Raw genomic sequence first — 20,192 nt, forward strand, 5'->3', positions numbered from 1 at the left:
TGCATTCTTTCCACAGGAAATTTGATTTATTGAAAAGTTTTTGAATGTGCTTGTTAAGCTGCGGACTGCATCTAGGTATTTCTGCATCCTTGGATCTTTTGCTTCATATGTTTCGTTTATCTGGTTTGTGATGAGTAACGAATCACTGAGAGCTGTTAATTGCTTTGCACCAACCTCCTTTTCCAACCTTAGGCCCGCTAGAAGTGCTTCGTATTCTGGTTCGTTATTAGATACCTGGAAATCGAATCGTAGTGCTTAAGTGATTTCTTCGCCCTTGAGGATTTGAAAGATTAGGCCTGCGCTTGAGCCTTCCTTACTTGCCGCACCATCGGTGTATAACTTCCAAAGTTCATTGCCGTCTTCAGGCTCCAATGGGTTGACGGAGATTGTCGTCGGTACTCCCTTGATAGTATCTGGGATTTCGACTAGGAAATCTACGAGGGTGTGGGCTTTGATGCTAGTCCGGGGGTGATAATTGATATCGTGTTCACCTAATTCTATGGCCCACTTGGCCAGGCGCCCAGACTTTTCCGGCCTTATCATAACTTGCTTTATCGGATAGATGGTTAGGACATCCACCTTGTGGGCTTGAAAATACCGTTGTAGCTGCCTGGAAGCGTATACCAAGGCAAGGACCAGTTTCTCTAAGGTAGAGTAATTAACCTCTGGCCCATGCAAGGCCCTACTCACAAAATGGATGGGGACCTGTTTGCCTTCCCTATCCACCATCAACACGGAGGAGATAGCTTCTTCAGAAGCTGCTAAATACATCTGTAGTGTCTCCCCTGGTAGCGGGCAAGCCAGAGCCGGTAGTTGGTGTAAGGCATCTTTCAGTCGTTGCAATGCTTCGTCTGCTTTTTCTGTCCATTTGAACAGCTTTTTATCTAAGCACCCTTTTAGGGTTTGGTACAGAGAAAGCGCCTTTTCTGCTGATTTGGCGATGAATCTTCCTAATGTCGTTAGCCTACCGTTGATCTCTTGCACACCCTTGAGGTTGTGGGGAGTTTTCGACTCGAGGAACTCTTGGATTTTGATGGGATTGGGCAGAATCCCTTCCTTGGATATCTGATACCCAAGGAATTGACCTTCCTCCACACCGAAAGTACACTTGGTCGGGTTTAACCTTATATGTGCTTTAGCTAGCGTTTTAGAAGTTTCTTCGACATCATGGAGTAGTGTTTCTTTGTTACGGCTCTTGATTACCATGTCATTAATGTAGACCTCAATATTCCTTCCGATTTGATAAGCAAATATCTTGTCCATTTGTATCTGATATGTAGCGCCCACATTTTTTAGTCCAAACGGCATTTTCTGGTAGCAGAAAGTGCCCTTCTCGGTGTGAAAGGTTGTTTTCGCCTCGTCCTCTCGTTTCATCTGTACTTTATCATAACCTTTGTACGCATCAAGGAAACATTTGAACTGAAACCCTTCAAGCGATTGGACTTTATGATCTATATCCGGAAGGAGATAACAATCCTTTGGACAAGCGTTATTAAGGTATGAGTAATCAATGTACTTTCGGCATGACCCATTGGATTTCTTTACCATAACAAGATTTGCTATCCATGTCGGGAACATTACTTCCCTGAGTATGCCGGCACTCACTAGGTCGGCTACTTCTGCATTTATAGCCTTGTTCCAGTCTTCTGCATGTCCCCTCTTCTTTTGTATGACATGATTGCTTTCGGGCGTGATATTGAGACTATGCTCTATAACCTGTCGATCTACACTTGTCAGATTTGTTGGTTTCCAAGAGAAAACAACATAATATTGCTTCAGGAGCACTACCAGTCGTGCCTTGGTCTCGCCCGACAGGTGAGCACCGATTCACACGAGCTGCTCTGGGTATTCCATGTTTATCTGGCGTTGTTCATTGGAACAACCCTCCTTCGACTTCTTTGGAGCTCGCACCAACTCGGGAGCAACTATAATCTGATGGCAGTGTTATGCGCTGGTGTTTGTGGTAATGATTGTTGTTGATCCCTGGCGTGTGCTAAATTTAATTATGCCATGTATTGTTCATGGCACGAACTGTAATAGGCAGATTGCTGACCTTCCAAGCAAAATATTGTGTTCTGCTGGAAACCGGATCACAGAGAATTCAATTGTTCTTGTGATTTTGTCCCTTTCGTCATGACTAACCAACGTTATGGGAAGTCGTATAGTGCCCAATGGCCAAAAGATGTGACTGGTGAACCCCACCAATGGTCCTCCAGTTGGGGGCCTTAGCCCCTCCTTCCATGTTTCTGGTAGTTGCCTGAAACAATGCTCATAGAGTATGTCGGGGCAACTACCATTGTCGATGTATATCCGATGGATTTTCGTATGATGAATGAATCCAGATATGAGGAGTGGATCTCGCGGATCCCAGTTCAACAGCCTGGGATCGCTGCTCGAAAAAGTGATATTGAGTAGATTTCTCGAGAGTACCTCTATCTCATCCTCCGTTTGGTGAGTTGTATTTCTCTTACGGGATTTAGAGATAGTGAGTACCTCAATGCCATCATACGGAGGTTCCTGCAGCATATTGGGATGTGTTATCACCATCTGAGGCAGCGAACCTTCTGACAACAATTGCCGGAAACTGCTCTGCAGAACTGGCTCTGCTATTTCTGTCGTAATCGGCAGGACCTGTGTCATTAGCACTTGGATTGGGTCCTGTGTTCTACACTCGTTGTGATGGTCATTGTTTAATATCACCGGCATCGTCTATTAGTTGTATCACTCTGAGGATACGTCTGGATGGCGCCAAATGTTGTTACATGCTCTACAGGGAACTGGTTTCTTGTAGACGGGTTTGTCCTGGAGGTTTACCTGAGAACACAACATAGAAGAATCGTTAAAGGACGACCGGGAGTTCTCCTGGGACGTCACTCTGACGATCAAGTCAGTCCTCACTCAGAGAGAGATCAGGGTAAATTGTATAGGGAAGAAGATGGATCCCTTCCTTGGATAGGAAGAGATCCTTTTATACCTGTTACTAACGGAATGAGGTCACTCTCCCATGTGGGAGTGAGATGTGGCACTCTCTTATTGGGAGAAGTATACCCACGATAACTAACTGCCAGGTGACGTCAGTTCTGGGCGTCATCAGGCTCCTTGTCATGACTTGATTGGTCATGAGAGAATGAGAAGATCAAGAGGAATATTCCCTCATTGTGAGGGAAAGCGGGCTACCATCTTGGTGCCACCCTACTTGGGCCAAAACTGGGTCTCGGCCAAGGCCCTGGCTTGATAACGTCCCGTCAGTGCTTTCTGTCAAGTTTAACGTGGCCGCATACGGTAACGTTAACACGTACACAACGTACACTCAACGTGTTACACTTGGGTAAAATTATTGTATTGCCATTATGGGCCATTTTGCAATCCTTCTTCAGTCCCAAGCGCTAAAATACAATATTATTCAAACATAGGTTTGAAATTGAAATTGTATTGACATAAGGATGATACAATTCTCCCCCACTTGACTTAGACTTCGTCCTCGACATCGGCTGCTACCACTAACTTGGGGTAGTGATCCCACATCCCCACCTTGTCCACTCAGATAGTTCACCTTGGAACCCGATTTGAACTAAAAAGTCAGCTCATTCAAGCGACTGCCTTTCCGCACCATCCTTAACCCAATATTAACAAAACTCACACATCCCGACCAATATCGAATCCTTAACCCGCTACCCTTTACCACTAAAGAAAATCCATCACAATTCTCCCAAAATCTGGAAGTCCAATGCCTCGACTGACTCTTAAGTGAGCAAAACTATCTCGGAATGTTGTTACTATGACTTCTCCATATAATCTGAACCATACGGACCCTCCCGAGCCTGAATTACCTTGTCGATCCCACTGGGAAACAGGACTCCCGACCATTCACTGATGTTAAACCCTTTATCCGAAAACAACGTGACTCCAACACGACCCTCAACTAGATAACCGCTATAGGCAAACACGTACAACACCCGCATACTCCATAACTTCCTAGCTATAACTCCTAACTTCTAACGAGAGCTACAGATTCCGGGACTCTCGAAGCTACAATCGTCGAGTCAAATCTAATGATTTTCTTCCCGAGATCGGAAACCCGTCAGATATAAGCTTCAAAATCCAAATTCCAGGACTGATGTTCATCCATTCGTTGAACCCACCCTCGTCTTGGACTAGAAGCACCACCAAACATGCGGAATGAGGTACTCAACACACATCTATTGCGGATTTTTATAAATTCCAAATCCATAGGATGTATGAAAACCTTGAATAAACCCTTGACTCCCTAACACACCATTACAAACCACTGCTCCTACGAGCGAGGATGATCAATCTAAGAGTCTTCATATAGCATCCACCTTTATCAACTTAGGTGTACCCCCACCTGGCAAATCACTCGAGGCATTCACAATGAACTTACTGACTCGAGACTCCATAACCGATACCCAACCCTGGTCACCAAACCCCTAATAACAACCCACAAACAAACGAGATATATAATGCAACACTCCGAAAGAGGCTCCCTGATGTATGACTGATACTCCAAACAACCCTTAACTGCTCACTTTATCCAACCCGCTGGTTTAGGAGTCTCCTAATTCCCCACAATGCACCCAGACCGAAAGTACCACATGCAGAAAAGATAAATAATCATGATCATTGGGCCCACATACACTCCTCACGATAATATCTAATGAACTTGCCACAAAACACACCCTTAGAAATCCTATAACCTTACCCAAAAGGGGTGAAGTACCAGAGTTCTAACGAAATGATGAACCTCAAACATTAACAGAAGATATCCTCGTGATCGATCCAAAACAAAACCCCATACCTTGTTTGAGACTGAAAAAACTCCAACAATGCGTAACTATCTCGATAAAACTTTTAAGGCCGCCCATAAATGTTGCTAAAACTCTAGTTGGGTCCCTCCCGATACCAACCCTGCCAGTCCAACATGCCAAAAATAGATTCCACTCAGATCTAAGGCCCAGTCCAAAGAACTGAGCAACACTGCCTCAAATTCTAGACTCCCCATTACCAAGGACATCTTCCAAACACGGGCCGATCTTGACGATAAGTTGAATGCTCCATTGAACTTCAACTGGTATAGCTTAGAAATTACGAAGAATCTCCTCTTGATGATGTATGAGATGACCAATGATCGAGAATGAATTGACACCCAATCCAGAGGACCAAGACCCACACAGAGATGAACATACCCATCTCTAAAACTGATTTACCAATCGACAACTACACAATCCAGACTGCAATAATATTCCATAAAACTAGCTAACAAGTCCCTCAACAACTTGATACTCAAGCTGAGCAATCCTAGCGCCTCCTAATCTATTCATTGGCATCCTAAAAGGAGCCAATGGCTACGACGAGATCCTTGACCAACTACTTCCTGATACGAGACAAATTGTGTATTTCCGGAACCCATACATCCAATAGCCACTTGCTCTACGCCCCTGACCTGACCAAAAATTAAACTGAACCTTGCATACACGCACCGCAGATTCCTATGAACTATTCGTCTGACGTCACAACTTGAATAGGTCGATAATTCTCCAAGCAGAATACCCAAGTGTGAATCCATTGCGAAATCGTCCATAAATACCAAAAGGCATCATCCGGTGTGAACCACCCTTATTTTTATGAACAAAACTGGTGCTCCCCACGGCGAACTACTCGGTATGATGAGCTACTTTCCTAACATCACCTAAACCTGAGAGGACAACCCATACATCTCTGGATGTGCCAATTGGTACGACACTTTGGAAATCGGAGACACACCCGAGACTAAATCAATCTTGACACCCTTCTCCATAGTTAATCAATTATCCCCCACTTAGGGTTCGAACCACCACTCGCTGACCTTCGTAGTCTATCATAACACCAAATTTTCTCAGCCAATCCATCCATACTATAACGCATACGTCCCCCCATAGGGATAGGAGTCAAATCAATCGGATAGGCACCCAAAGATTTCCCAGACACAACCCTGACCCTTATCAGCTTATAGATGCTAGCATAACGATTCTAACAAGCTACTACAAGAATGGCTATCCATACAAATTTAAACCGAGGAATAAAATTACATACCTAAGATTTATTGCGCTTCAATCTTGACCTGACATAGGACGGTGGACATCTGGGCTTGCATTCCCTCTGCTACCCATAAAGGACATTCAGGCCTGAGATTACCTAGTTGGTGACAGTGGAAACACATCCTATCCTTCTTACAGTCGCAAAAAACATGCCCTCTCTCTCCACAAAGTTGTGACAAGCAAACTTGTGGGTTCCCACCCCCCCCCCCACACACACACTTCCCATAGATATCATAGCTCCCATGGCTTCCGGTACCCAAGTTAGCATCCTCGGTCTCCTCGCCCCTCGTTGAAAGAGTCCTCCTCCTCTTTCCTAGTCGTGTCCGTTCATCAATATCTCCAACAGTAGTCATCTCAGCAATACCTCTTGCAGCCTGCAAGGCTGCAGTTTGTTCCTCGAACTTGGAAATTAACCTGCCAGTTATCCGATCCATGATACCAGATAGTTCTTCCTGCATTGTCTGTGAAACCTCAATGGTAATCATTTCCCGAATCTGATCAACAGTCAATCACGGCCTATCCTAACCATCAGCTCCAGATCACAAACTAGATCCCCTCGCGAACTCCATACTGAAAAGAATCAAGAATATCATAATTACCACAATTGATATTTCTATAACTACATGACGGGACTATCCCTTGGGATTTGTGACTTCCTTGCATTGCGTATGGGTCTTGTGCTTTCAGTAGTACGGGCCCATACTACCTTCCACACCTACCCGTATTTGTCTCAAGGATCATCAGAACCACCCAAAACCCATACAACAACCAGGATATACGCACAACCTATCCTCACTCCCTAGAGAGTGGCTAATCACGTCTCATCTGACCCGTTGTTCACATACCTACTTGTCCATAATGACACTCCCAATAATTGCTAAAGGTACGCAATGAGTACTACATGCTCCCTAGGATATCCTAGGATCCACATCTCAACCTACCATCAACTACCTAAACGAACCCCTATTGGTGCCAGTTAACTACTGCATGAATACAATCACATAAAACTTAACTTAAATAATCTCAGATTAAAAGATTCAACCCTACAACGGTTGGAACCATACAAGAGTTGCGCAGTAGGAGCAAATCCTTTACCCTAAAATTAGTTAACCCACGCAGCATGTGACTTAATGTATTCAATTAATTGTTAGTTCACACATGAAGGAGTCATACAACAATCAACTAGAAAACTCTACAGGAAATAAGACATCATAAATCAGGAAACTCTATCATGCAATTCTTTAAGATCCTTATCCTATGACTAACATGTTGTTCTAACATAAACACAATGTCATATAATAGTGTGGGTAACTTGGGGTATACTTACTGGCTCCGGCTGATCGTACACATCACATATTTTCTTGATTATTTTTGAAAACAACTTTGAAAATCACTAAAACCAAGGTTATGATATCAATTTGTAACATCTCAAAAATCATAACAAATTTCAAACTTTTCAAAACAACCCATTACTTAAAAAGTGTTTACAAAATCATTGTTTTCAAAATATTATTCAATTCAGAGCCTCCAAAGATCCATCAACATAAAAATCGAGGATGTGTATGGTCACGCCTTCGCCATGCCACGGTTCACAGAAGTACCTGAAAAAAAAATTGTAAGTCAACGCTTAGTGAGTTCCCCCAAAGTACCACCACATAAACATAACAAACAACAACATGCATAATCAAGCCTTCAGCCTGACTGGATCGCCTCGCAAGGCCTATAGCCTATATGGACCACTCCCGAGGCTTCGGCATGACTAGACCGCCTCGCAGGGCCTACAGCCTCTTCAGACCGCTCGTCGAGCCTTCGACCTGGCTGGACCACCTCGCAGGGCCTACAGTCTATCCGGACCGCCTCGGGTATCTTGGCCTTCAGCACAAAGCAGGACCATGTTGACAATTACATAACAAACAATAGGTAGCATATAAAAGCAGTCATACAGATCTAACAAATCACCACAACATAGCAACATCCTATATACCAGGATATAGATCTAACAGATCACTACAGTATAGGAACATCTTATATACCAGGATACAGATCTAATAGATCACTATAGCATAGCAACATGTGGTAAACCAGGATATCAATCCAATGAGCCGACCTTGGTGCCTTCGACCCGTAAGTACAGTGAGTAAAACTCACCTCACAGTTTGACAAAGATCTGAACGATAAATTGCTCCAAATACCGGCTCTACATGTCACATATTCAACAGGTAGAGACCAAGACTGAACTATTGCTCAAAATACCCAAAATACCCTCAATTAATACTTGGTCAACCTTGGTCAAAGTCAGCAAGTCAATGGAGTCAACACAGCTGAGTCAACTCAACCGAGTTGACTCAGGCTTCTTACGCGGGGCATACTCCGGAGGTACGCAGGGTGTACAAGTGTTCGAGGCATCGGGGCCATATCTGCGTATGTGCAACGTACCCTGCGGTATGCCCAGCATACACATCAACCCTCCTCTTAGCCCATTTAGCACTTATTTCTTTGACTTAATGCTTCCAGTTATAGATCCAAGGCTAAAATATCCTCAAGAGTCATAAGGTTTCCAACTTTATGATTTTTCATGTCTAATAAGTGCTTAAAACATAAAAACTGAACATCTTAATCCATTAAGACCTTCTATATCATGTATGGAGCAAAACTAACCATCAAGCCTATATTTTTATGACTTGAGATCCCTTCTAAGGTCTGAAAGGATGACTTATTGGGTGAAGAACATGCCATGCTCAAGAATCACCATTTTTAGGACAAAAAGTGTCTTAAAGATAGAAATTTCTAGATCTACATGATGGAGTGATCAATATGTGAACTTTTTACCTTCTCGGGGATGCTATCAAGAAGGAATCTCAGATCCAAGATGCTTCCCAAACTCCAAGATCTTCTCTCCACTCTCTTCTTCTTCAAGAACACTTATAAACACTCCAAAGGGCTCCAAAATGCACTCTTTCACTTAGGGTTTTCTTGGGGTTATTTGACACAGAAGGAGGCTGAAGAAGAAATAATATATGAGGTTGTAATGAGGTTTAAATATGGACCAAACCCTAAACTTTAGGGTTTGCGATTTCTTTACGTATGCCCCGCGTACGAGGTGTACGTCCAGCGTACACAACGTACGCTCATCGTAATTCACTTGGGTAAAATTACTGATTGCCACTATGGGCCATTTTGCAATAATTCCTTAATCCCAAGGGCTCAAATACAATATTATTCAAACATAGGGTTGAAATTGAAATTGTTTTGACATCGGGATGTTACAACAACAATGAAGATTCCGCGCTTTAATATTACACTGATTTTTATAAATGTATTTGGAATAAACGGTTTTCTCCATAACGAATTTATAACTGGGAAGATTTACTTAAATAAAATGAAAACTTTTGGTTGGTAAAATGGGACATTACAAGTTGGTATCAAAGATCTGGTTTGAGCGAATTGGAGGAACACTTGTGTGAATCTAGTCTCAAATTAAGATCTGAGAGGTTTTGAAAAAGGTTTTTGATAATTAATTTATAATAAAAGGTTTGGATTACGGACATGGGCTCGGTCTCTTGTCATATTCTTGTTTGATTGTTGGCTTGGAATCGGGAACATGGACCTTGACTTAACTTTGATTTTACAGGAAGATGTGGTGTGTACAGAACATGAACAGGAGAGTGGTTCCTATAATACCGATACTTGTTATATGTGTTGAGATCTTGATTTTGTTGATATGATGATTATAATAGAACAACATGCTAGTGATAGGCTTGGGATCTTCAGGAATTGTGTGATAGAATTGTCTGATGTATTATGCATGATAGCATAGGAGTGCCTCTTTTATGAAATTAACATCATTACTGTAGTTGCTTAGTGTATGCATCATAGTCATACATAATTAAGATTTTATAGCATGAGAATATTTGGTTTTGCCTTATTTCCTGTTCCTTGTTTGGTTGTGGGCTTAGGGTAGAATCAAGTATTCAACTGTCTATATGATCCAGTGTTATGTATGATTAGCATACACGAGTGTTTCGGGGTTGGTGAAAGTTTCATGGGTAAGTATATACGTGAGTAGCCGTCCAGATGTGGAGTGTTTATCCAATCATGAGAGAGTGAGGATAAGATGTATGCATATCCTAGTTGTGTATTTGTGTTGAGAGGTTATAATGATCCTTGAGACAAATACAGGTAGGTTTGGAAGGTAGTATGGGCCTGTACTACTGAAATCATAGGACCCGTACGCGTAGTAAGGAAGTCACAAACCCCGAGGAATCGAGTCTAATCTCGTGATTATATCAATGTGTAATGTGGCGTTATGATATATTCTGGTTTATTTTTCGTATGGTATTTACGAGAGGATCTGGTTCCGGGTCTAGAGCGAGTGGACATGATATGCCAAGGTTTACTAATGATCAAATTTGGGAGGTCATCGTCACTGAGGTTGTTGTTGCTCTTCAGAGGTCTTTGTCAGAGATGTTTGGGTCTATCAAGACCTCCATGATTGAGATTTTTGATGATCGGTACACTGCTCTTAAGGATGTTGATGTTGTTGCAGCCACCGTGGCAATGTCTGCGGCAGGGATTCGAAGGGAGAGATATTTCCAGTACCGAGACTTAGACAATACGAAGCCCCCAAAGTTTGATGGGTTCGGGGACCCGATTGTAGCGATGAGATGGTTGTTTGATGTGGAGGGTTGTTTCTTAACATGCTCTTGCCTTGCTGAGCAGAAGGTCAAGTGCGCCTTGAACCTTCTTAGGTTGGGGCGAAGGATTGGTGGAGATTGGTGACTAGTGCTTACACTTCTGAGCAGAGAGTTGTTGTTATATGGGAGCAGTTCTCAAAGATGTTCTGTGCAAGGTATTTTTGGATTAGTGTCTAAGTCCATAACTATAATTGGTATGTACTTGACCCGATTTGGCATGGTCCATTTGGGTTGCATGGCATCAGAATGATTTGGATAGACTTTTGTGAGAAAAGGATATATATGGTTTATTAATATATTATAAGTTCTAATATATTAATATGAAATCATATTATTTACTTAGTATTGTTCAAGAATTAATTTGGAATTAATTTTGTGATCAAAAGACACTAATTAAATATATGGGGATTGATTGTGTAAATCATTCATTCTTATATATGTAGGCTTATGATCCATAGTTCTTCATGTTGGGCTAAACCCATGGAGTAACCCATGGATACTCCATGGAGGTTTTAACCCATGGATCATGAAGAATATGGAAAGACATGAGTTACATAGTGTAACCCTAATAGCCACAATATATAAGGACCTCATGGCTCAAGAAATCGGGCCTAAGGTTTTATATGAGAGGTCTAGCCGATTTGAGCATAAGGACTTTTCTCTGAAGTTATTCCAAGTTGTTGTTGGTGTTGTGTGAACCATTTGAGGTGTCACACTTGAGGCACTCGACTCTTAAGCTCCATGGAATCAAGCTACAAAAATTAAAAGGTATGTTACTCTAACTAGTATCTTATTTAGTATATGAAAATGCATGCTAGTTATAGGTTTAATTCCTTGGAAACCATTTGCATGTATAATTAGTGAAAACATAGATCCAAGGTATTTAGGGTTGTATGTGCACCATAGGATGTTGTAGTATACCAAAACCCATCAGGGATGTTCCCTTGGTGGAAAGGAAGAGGTTGTATCATGAGTATTTGGATTTGAGGTAGACTACTGAGATGGTGACAGAGATCACCAAGATGATTATGGAAAGGGATCTCTTCTGCCGCGAGTTTGCTGGCTCTAAGAAGGATCAAATGACTTTGTACTTGAGTATGCTCAAGATGGATATTCGACAGTTTATGTCTACCCAGCGATACAGTACCCTCGCTGAGCTTTAGGATGTTGCGAGGAGGATAGAGATTGAGATAGAGACCCAGGCAAGGGGGCAGCGACAGGCTCCGCTTCAGTCCCAGCCTACAGCAAAGCAATTCCAATCTGCCGGCCAGAGTTTGGGATCAACGGAAGGGAGGTGCAGATCTTTGGTATGTCAGAGGTGTGGCAAGGAGGGCCATTTTGGTAGAGATTGCATGTGAAGTGTATGAGTTTGTTTCCATTGCGGCCAGGAAGGCCACATCAGAGCTCGTTGTCCTTTTCTCGTTTTTGGGGAGGTGTTGGATCCCTCACCCCTAGCTTGGCAGTTACCCGACGGTCGTAATGGGACAGTCGGAGTCCCGGAGACCGAGATTTGAGTTACCATTTCTTCTATTTAGTAATTGTTGCGGTACTGGTATTTATCTGTAATTCATGTTTATGTTGGAAGTTCGGTTGTAACCTTGTATGATCAATTGAATGAAATTGCCTTGTTCACTCTGTTTTAATTGAATTATTATTATGAATGGATTAATTATCTCATCCTCGATTGTATGCATGATGGAATTTGTGAATGTTGTGTGGGTTTAGATTATCCTGTGTATGTGGATATCAATGGTTGGGATCAAGCAGTAGGGAACCAAAGGACTGTGAAGTTGTCAAATTCCAATACATTTCAAGTGGGGGAGAGTGGAACCACGTAGCAGGAAGACCTTGTGCCAAGTTTCGATTCTCAGTCAGATTTCTCCAAGTTCAAGACTTCCGCGCAGCAGCTTAATCTTTCGGTTTCGCATCAAGATCATCGTCAGCTGATGGATTTCCCTTCAAGATGTATGAGTTTTAGTTGTGGCATCATATGTAGTGTGTTCTTGTGCTTTAGATTCTAGGGTGTTAGGAGACCAGGTCGAGGGATGTGATGAGGGCTTCCTTGTCTGTTATTGTTTGATAGGGGCTTGGAGGTTTGAGTCACGACCCGAAGACTTGATAGGATCAGTTAATTTTTGTTGGCCTGAGTGTTGTAGTTGGTTAGTGGATCGGGGGTAGGCCCTAGTGTTGTTGTTGGTTAGTGGATCGGGGTAGGCCCGAGTGCTATTGTCGGTTAGTGGATAAAGTCTAAGCCCGAGTATTGTTAGTAGATAGCTAAGCATGGTTGTTGGATCCATGTAGGATCATGGCCTAGTTTAGTATGTGACCAGTTGGTTCTCATCGCAATGGTGCACTTATGTGCGGGATTATCATGGCAACGTTTAGCCGAGGAGGTTCTGAGCTAATCAAATCTGCAACTTTTCGGTTAGTTTGGTTGATGTGAGGGGTCTCATCATGAAGTGTAAGAGAGAGCTGGTTTCGAGGACGAAATCTAATTTAAGTGGTGGAGAATTGTAACATCCTGTTTCCTGTCATTTCTTATTTGAGGTTCGTGGGCTGGAAGTCGATTTTGTAAAAGCTTTGGGCCTTAAAGAGGTAAATATTAGACCTTGTGGAAGGTGGTAATGATGGTTGAGAGATCTAACCCTTGAATTGTGTTTTGGGTCGAAAGGTAAAAATGAAAAAGTGATAGGCCGGGTTCTTACATGAAATATGGATTTTTGTTCGAGACGTTTTTAGTCCAAGATATTTAGATAATATTGTAGAGCTCTTCAACACCTTTCCTTGGATATAAAGAACGCTGAAAACGGAGTTGGAACGAAGAAGTTATGACCATTTGAAGTTATGGCGATTTTTGGGTTTGTCGCGTACGCTAGGCGTACGGGGAGTACGTTGGGCGTACTAGGGCATCCCTAGTACGCTGGGTGTACCAGGAGTACGTTGGGCGTACGCAATCAGTGCCCAAACCCTATTTTTGTAGTTTGATCCCTATTTAAGCTCCTTAACTTCCCCAAACCCACTCCATTCATCCTCCACCTCTCTAACACCCTCTCTTGAAACCCTAACCCTAGTTTGAGCCTTGTGAGCAAAAAGAATGTGTTTTTAAGTGCTTTGGAGTGTTCTTGGTGCACCTTGGAGAAGAAGGAACTCGTTGAAGAAGCGATGGTTGCATTAGAGCTTGTAGATCCAGACCTTGTTCTCCTTGATCTTTCTTCTGGAGTTATAAAGTTTGAATCTTGATAACGAAATTGTTAGATCTAGCTAGTTTTGGGTATTATGATCTTTTGGTCACTTTAAGTGCATAAAGTTTAGATATTCGAAGTTTGTGACCTTGTTATGGATAAAGTTGGAAACTTTATCCATCTAAACATCAAATTAGTTCAAATCTGAAGTTTGGAGACTTGGACTTAATGGATTAAGTTGAAAAAGATGCACTTTTGGTCCCTTTATGAATTAAAGACTAGATCTTGTTTGTTGGAACCATTCTAATGGATAAAGTTGGAAACTTTATCCATTATGGAGCTATTAGGAACCATAAAAATGTGATCTTGGTCCTTCTATCCCTTCTACGCAAGAGTTGTGACGTCTTAATGGATCAATAAGTTAGGGTTTTAGCTTTTGGACCTTCCCTAGCCATGGTTAGTCATAAAGGTGGAAACTTTATGACTTAAGACAATTTTTTGAGGTTAGATTTGAGTTTGGGTAAAAATTCCTTAAGGGGTTAAGTGCTTAATGGAAAGGATGGAACCAGCTCGAGTACGCTGGGCGTAATTTTCATGCGTTGGGCCTAATAAGTAATCCCATGTGTGCGGGGCGTAAGTTGAGTACGCAGGGCGTACTCAACCAGCCTTGGACTTTGAGTTTTGTTGAATCCATTGACCGTTGACTTTTTGACCAAGTTTGACTTTAGGTCAAACTTAGGGGTTTTGATTGGTAATTAAGATTTTATATAGTTCTGATGTTAGTGGGTCCACGGAAGCAAGCAACGTAGCAGGGAGCATATCATAGTGTTCTCGGGTTTCTTCATTTCAGGTGAGTTTCGCCTCACTATACCCGTGGGTCAAAGGCACCAAAGTCGGTCCATTAGGTTTGGTTATCTCTTAGTAATGGTATGCCTTAGGGACTATATATAGCCATGTAGGATAGACAGAGGACTCTTGATCTAGGCTCTTTTACTTATTCCTTATTTGGTTATGGTTCTAGAGTAGGATCACATGTCCGGATGTCTATCTTACCTCTTAGTATATACGGTCATGCATTCCTTGGATTGTTGATATTTAGTATGCTGATATGCTGCAGTGATCTGTTAGATCTGTATCCTGATATTGAGTATGTTGCTTTGCTGTTGTGATCTATAGAACTGTATGTTATCTATACTTGTTGGTTATCATCTAGTGGAGTGCCCTTGGGATTGTCTGTGGTCATGTAGGATAGCCTGAGAACTCTTGATCTAGGATTTCTTTCATGTTCCTTGTTTGGTTGTGGCTCTAGAGTAGGATTATCTGTTCGGGTGGCTATCTCACCTTTGGTTACTTATGGTTACGCTTTTCATGGAGGTTAGCTTGTAGCGGGATTGTATGATGCGAGAGGACTAGTAGGCGGTATTGAGCTATATGATTGTTGTTTGCATGTATTATGTGCCTAGTTGATCCTTGATTGTTTATATGTCGACATATGGTGGTTGTAACATCCCAAACTTCAGAAGTATGATTTAGGGGCTTATGTGTAATTTTAGGAGCCTACTCAGTGAGTAGGTATGCCTACTCGTCGAGTCGGAGCGGGTTTTGGCCACGTGTTAAGTGATAAACTCTCCGAGTCGGCGGCTGGACTCGACGAGTTGGTGTTGGGAAGAGAAAACCCTAATTTTAGGGTTTACACCCTATTTAAAGGACCTTAAGTCCTTACCTCAGCCTCCTTATCACCCCTTGACGTCCAGAAGCACGCTAACCGATCCAAACCCCCATTTTGAGTGTGTGAAGGAGGGAAAGTGTGTTTTGAAGCAATTGCAAGAAGAAGGCTTGGGGTTTAAGAAGATTTGATCATAGAGGAGCTGGTGGATTCGATCTCTCTGCTCAGTGGCATCAGTCTGAAGGTAACAAGTCGTTACCTTGACCTTGTTACATCTAGATATATTCATGGATGAGATTTGGGGCCATTTAGCATGTTTAGGATCCATTTCGGGTTTTGGGTCTAGATATGAGGTTGCAACTTCAGATCTAGACTTGTCTTGGTCCATGAAATCATAAAGTATCAGCCCTTTAGCTTGTTCGTGAGTGTTCTTGTCTTGAACCTTCTCCCTAATTTTTATTGAGCCAAAATCACCTTACATACACGTAAAGTTTGCACCTTTACGTGAGAAGCATGCCCTAGAAGGTTGGATCTACAATTTGGAACAATTGGTTAGCTCAGAATCGCTGGATTATGGATTAGGGCGAAGAGACTCGGCGAGTCGGGCCGCCCGACTCGGCGAGTCACATTAGGGTTACGAGTCTTGAGTTGCGATTCAACTCCGCGAGTCTGGGAGATGACTCGGCGAGTCTTCTGGGGTTTCCCCGACTTTTGGACACGTTTGAACTCGACGAGTTGCCTGGAAACTCGGCGAGTCAACGAGGGTTTCATGACTCTGTGAGTTTTGGAAGAACTCGACGAGTCAGTATAGTGCGCTCGGCGAGTCACGTCAACATGGACTATTGACCTCGGCTGTTGACTTTGATTTTGACCAAGAGTTGACCAGTTTGACTTCCAAGGGTATTCTGGTAATTGAGCGCTTATAGATATGGTTCCATCATAGTGTTAGGTGGTGGAGTTCGTGGTTGTGATCGGAGGATTTGATCTTATCTCTTCAGTTCGGCACTTGCAAGGTGAGTTATCCTCACTATACTCAAGGGTCTAAGGCACCAAGGCCGGCCCTTTGATTTGTTATTTAAGATAGTTACTATTGTGATATGTTAGCTCGGCATCCTGGTAGATAGGATGTGGTTATGCTTAGTGACCTATAGTTTGGTCTAACTGTCTGTATGCTAGCAGGAGATTTCCTGTTATATGTGCACATGATTGAGCAGTAGTGGAGGGTATCCCATCCTGAGGATGATAGGGCCCAAGTATGTTGTCTTGTAGACTGTTATTAGATTATCTGATATAGGTGCACATGTTTGATTGATAATATGTGGGCATTCCAACCCGATGGTTGTGGGCCGAGAGTATTCCATCCCGAGGATGATTTGACTCATAGTAGGTTGGCATTCCAACCCGATGGTTGAGGGCCTGGGGTATTCCATCCCGATGGATGATTGGACCCATAGTAGTTGTTGTATGTGTAGGTATGTGGGCATTCCAACCCGATGGTTGTGAGCCGATAGTATTCCATCCCGAGGATGATTGGACTCGTAGTATGTTGGCATTCCAACCCGATGGTTGAGGGCCAGGGGTATTCCAACCCGATGGTTGAGGGCTTGGGGTATTCCATCCTGATGGATGATTGGACCCATTGTAGTTGTTGTATGTGGGCATTCCAACCCGATGGTTGTGGGCCGAGAGTATTCCATCCCGAGGATGATTGGACTCGTAGTATGTTGGCATTCCAACCCGATGGTTGAGGGCCAGGGGTATTCCAACCCGTTGGTTGACTGGACCCATAGTATGCATTTCATTGCTTTATGTGTATGGTTGTGTGTATGGGTATTTTGGGGGTAACTCACTAAGCCTTCGAGCTTACATTTATCGATTATTGCTTCAGGTACAACGGCTGACCGCGGGAAGGCGAAGGTGTAACCGTACACTTCCTCGATTGATGAATGTGATTTCTGGGAACTCTGATGTTTAAACTATTTTGAAAACTAATTGTAATAAATGAATGGTTTTAAATGATTTAAAAAGTTTTAAATTGGCTCAAATTTAATGGGTGTTACAAGTTGGTATCAGAGCCTTGGTTTGAGTGAATTGGAGGAACACTCGTGTGAATCCAGTCTCAAATCAAGGAAGGGGTTTTCAAAATAGTTTTAAAATGGTTTTCAAAATAAGAAAGGAGGATGCAAAGTGTACGATCAGTCGGAGCCAGTAAGTAGACCCCAAAATACCATACAGTATTTGATTATGTGATATGTTAGAACAACATGCTAGTGCTAGGCTAGGGATCTTCAGGAATTGCATGATAGAATTGCCTGATTACATGATGCCTGCTAGCCTAGGGTTTCCTTTATATGAGATTGACATCATTACTGTAGTTGCTTAGTGTATGCATCACAGTTATACATAATTAAGATCTTATAGCCTGAGAATGTTTGGTTTAGCCTTATGTTCTGTTCTTGTATGATTGGGGGCTTAGGGTAGGATCGGATATTCGAAAGTCTATAGGGTCCAGTGTTATGTATGGCTAGCATACACCAGTGCTGCAGGGTTGGTGGAAGTTTCATGGATGGGTGGGTTGCGTGAGGCCGGTAGGGCAGTTATGGGATAGTTTACCATTCCTCTAGGAGTGAGGATTAAGTGCTCACTATGATATATATATTAGGTTAGGGTGTTGTGGTGATACTTGAGACAAATATGGGTAGGTGTGGAAGGTAGTATGGGCCCGTACTACTGAAAGCACAGGACCCATACGCGTAGCAAGGAATTCACAACCCCTAGGGTTTGGTAGGGAGTTAATTCCTGGTTATTTGTGCGGATTGACTGATATCTTCCTGTTATATTTCAGAATGGTTGTTACGAGGCGTTTCGTGACTGGATCCGGATCGGGGTCCGGACAGGGTGATCAAGAGGCCCCAGCGGCGCCTGAGATCATCGGCCAGGAGGAGCCGGTGTTGACAGAGGATCAGGTCAGGGAGATCATCCGCGAGGAGGTGGTCGAGATTGTCCGAGGTCAAATTCCGGAGTTGTTTGGGACTATTAAGTCTGCTATGATGGAGTACTTTGATGACAGATACACAGCCCTCACTGAGGCGGCTACCGCCGCAGCCACAGCAGCTGTATCGCCGACAGGGTTGGGAGTCGGGTGAGCTTTTCAGTACCGGGACTTCGATAACACGAAGCCCCCGACATTTGATGGTACTCAGGATCCAATCATAGCCATGAGGTGGCTATCCGACGTGGAAGGATGTTTCTTCACATGTTCATGTCCTGCTGATCAGAGGGTGAGGTGTGCTCTAAACCTGTTGAGGCTCGGGGCAAAGGATTGGTGGAGGTTGACTACGGGATCATATTCTGACGCGCAGCGGGCTGCGGTTACTTGCGATCAGTTCCGGGACATGTTCAGTACCCGTTATGTTCCGCGGGTTGAGCGGGAGAGGCTGGCTCAGGAATTTTTGGAGCTGAGACAGGATTCAGAGTCGGTGACGTAGATCACCAGGATGTTTACGGAGAGGGCGATGTTTTGCCCTGAGTTTGCTTCGGAGCAGGCTCAGATGACCCGGTATCTGAGCATGCTCAAGACGGACATCATACAGTTCGTGTCCATGCAGAGATGTGATACCTTGTTGGAGCTGCAGGAGGCCGCCAGGCGGCGCGAGTTAGAGATTGAGCTCCAGCTGAGGGAGCTGAGGTAGGCCCCGATGCAGTCACAGCCTGCGCCGAAACAATTGAGGGCCACTGATTATCGACAGGGAAGTCAGAGGAGTCGCACTTATGGGAAGTGCGTCAAGGTGCATGATGGAGCTTTTCGGTCTTCTTCTGGGTGCCACAAGTGTGGCAAGGAGGGTCACATAGCCAGTGACTGCAGACAGCAGACTCCAGCTGCCGGAGTCCGACTTTGTTATCATTGTGAGCAGGTGGGCCATATGAAGCTCTATTGTCTGCCAGGCCAGTGAAGACCTCAGCACCAGCCACTTTGAGGCTTACTGACGGGGGTCGGGGTAGAGCAGAGCCTCCAAAGGCTCAAGGGCGTGCCTATTAGCTTATGGTCGAGGAGACCGGGACAGCGCCAGAGGTGACGGCCGGTATGTCTTTTCTCCTATCTTTTGTTCATGATGGTATTATGAGTTCCGTTTATTTCCTGCGTGAGTTATTAGGGCATAGGAGATGCTAGTGAGAATTTATTGTTAAGGGATTATAGATGGGTAGGATCTGGTGGTGCATTCAAGAGAAAGAGATAGGATAGAGAAATCGCCAGACCAGGACGAGCAGCCGTGATTCAAGGATTCAGAATTCATCAGCAGGAACTTAGATTCTTTGAAGTTCGTTGCCTCGGATACGGACAATTGAGTCGCGTACCAGCTTCGCCGCCGGTAGACAGTAGTTAGTGCTCTAAGTGGGGGAGAATTGGAAATTCTCGGATGCGGCGTTTGGTTTGGAAGATGCTGCCTGATGTAGTTTGGATGACGGTTACTAGAGGGGTGCAATGAGGAGGTCCAATTATGTTGAAGACTCTTTATGTATTGTAGATCTATGTGTGGGCTTTGAGTATACTGCT

This window comes from Lactuca virosa, chromosome 2 (genome assembly GCF_052849685.1).
Source record: "Lactuca virosa cultivar CGN04683 chromosome 2, Lactuca_virosa_CGN04683_v6, whole genome shotgun sequence".
NCBI classification, from domain to species: Eukaryota; Viridiplantae; Streptophyta; class Magnoliopsida; order Asterales; family Asteraceae; genus Lactuca; species Lactuca virosa.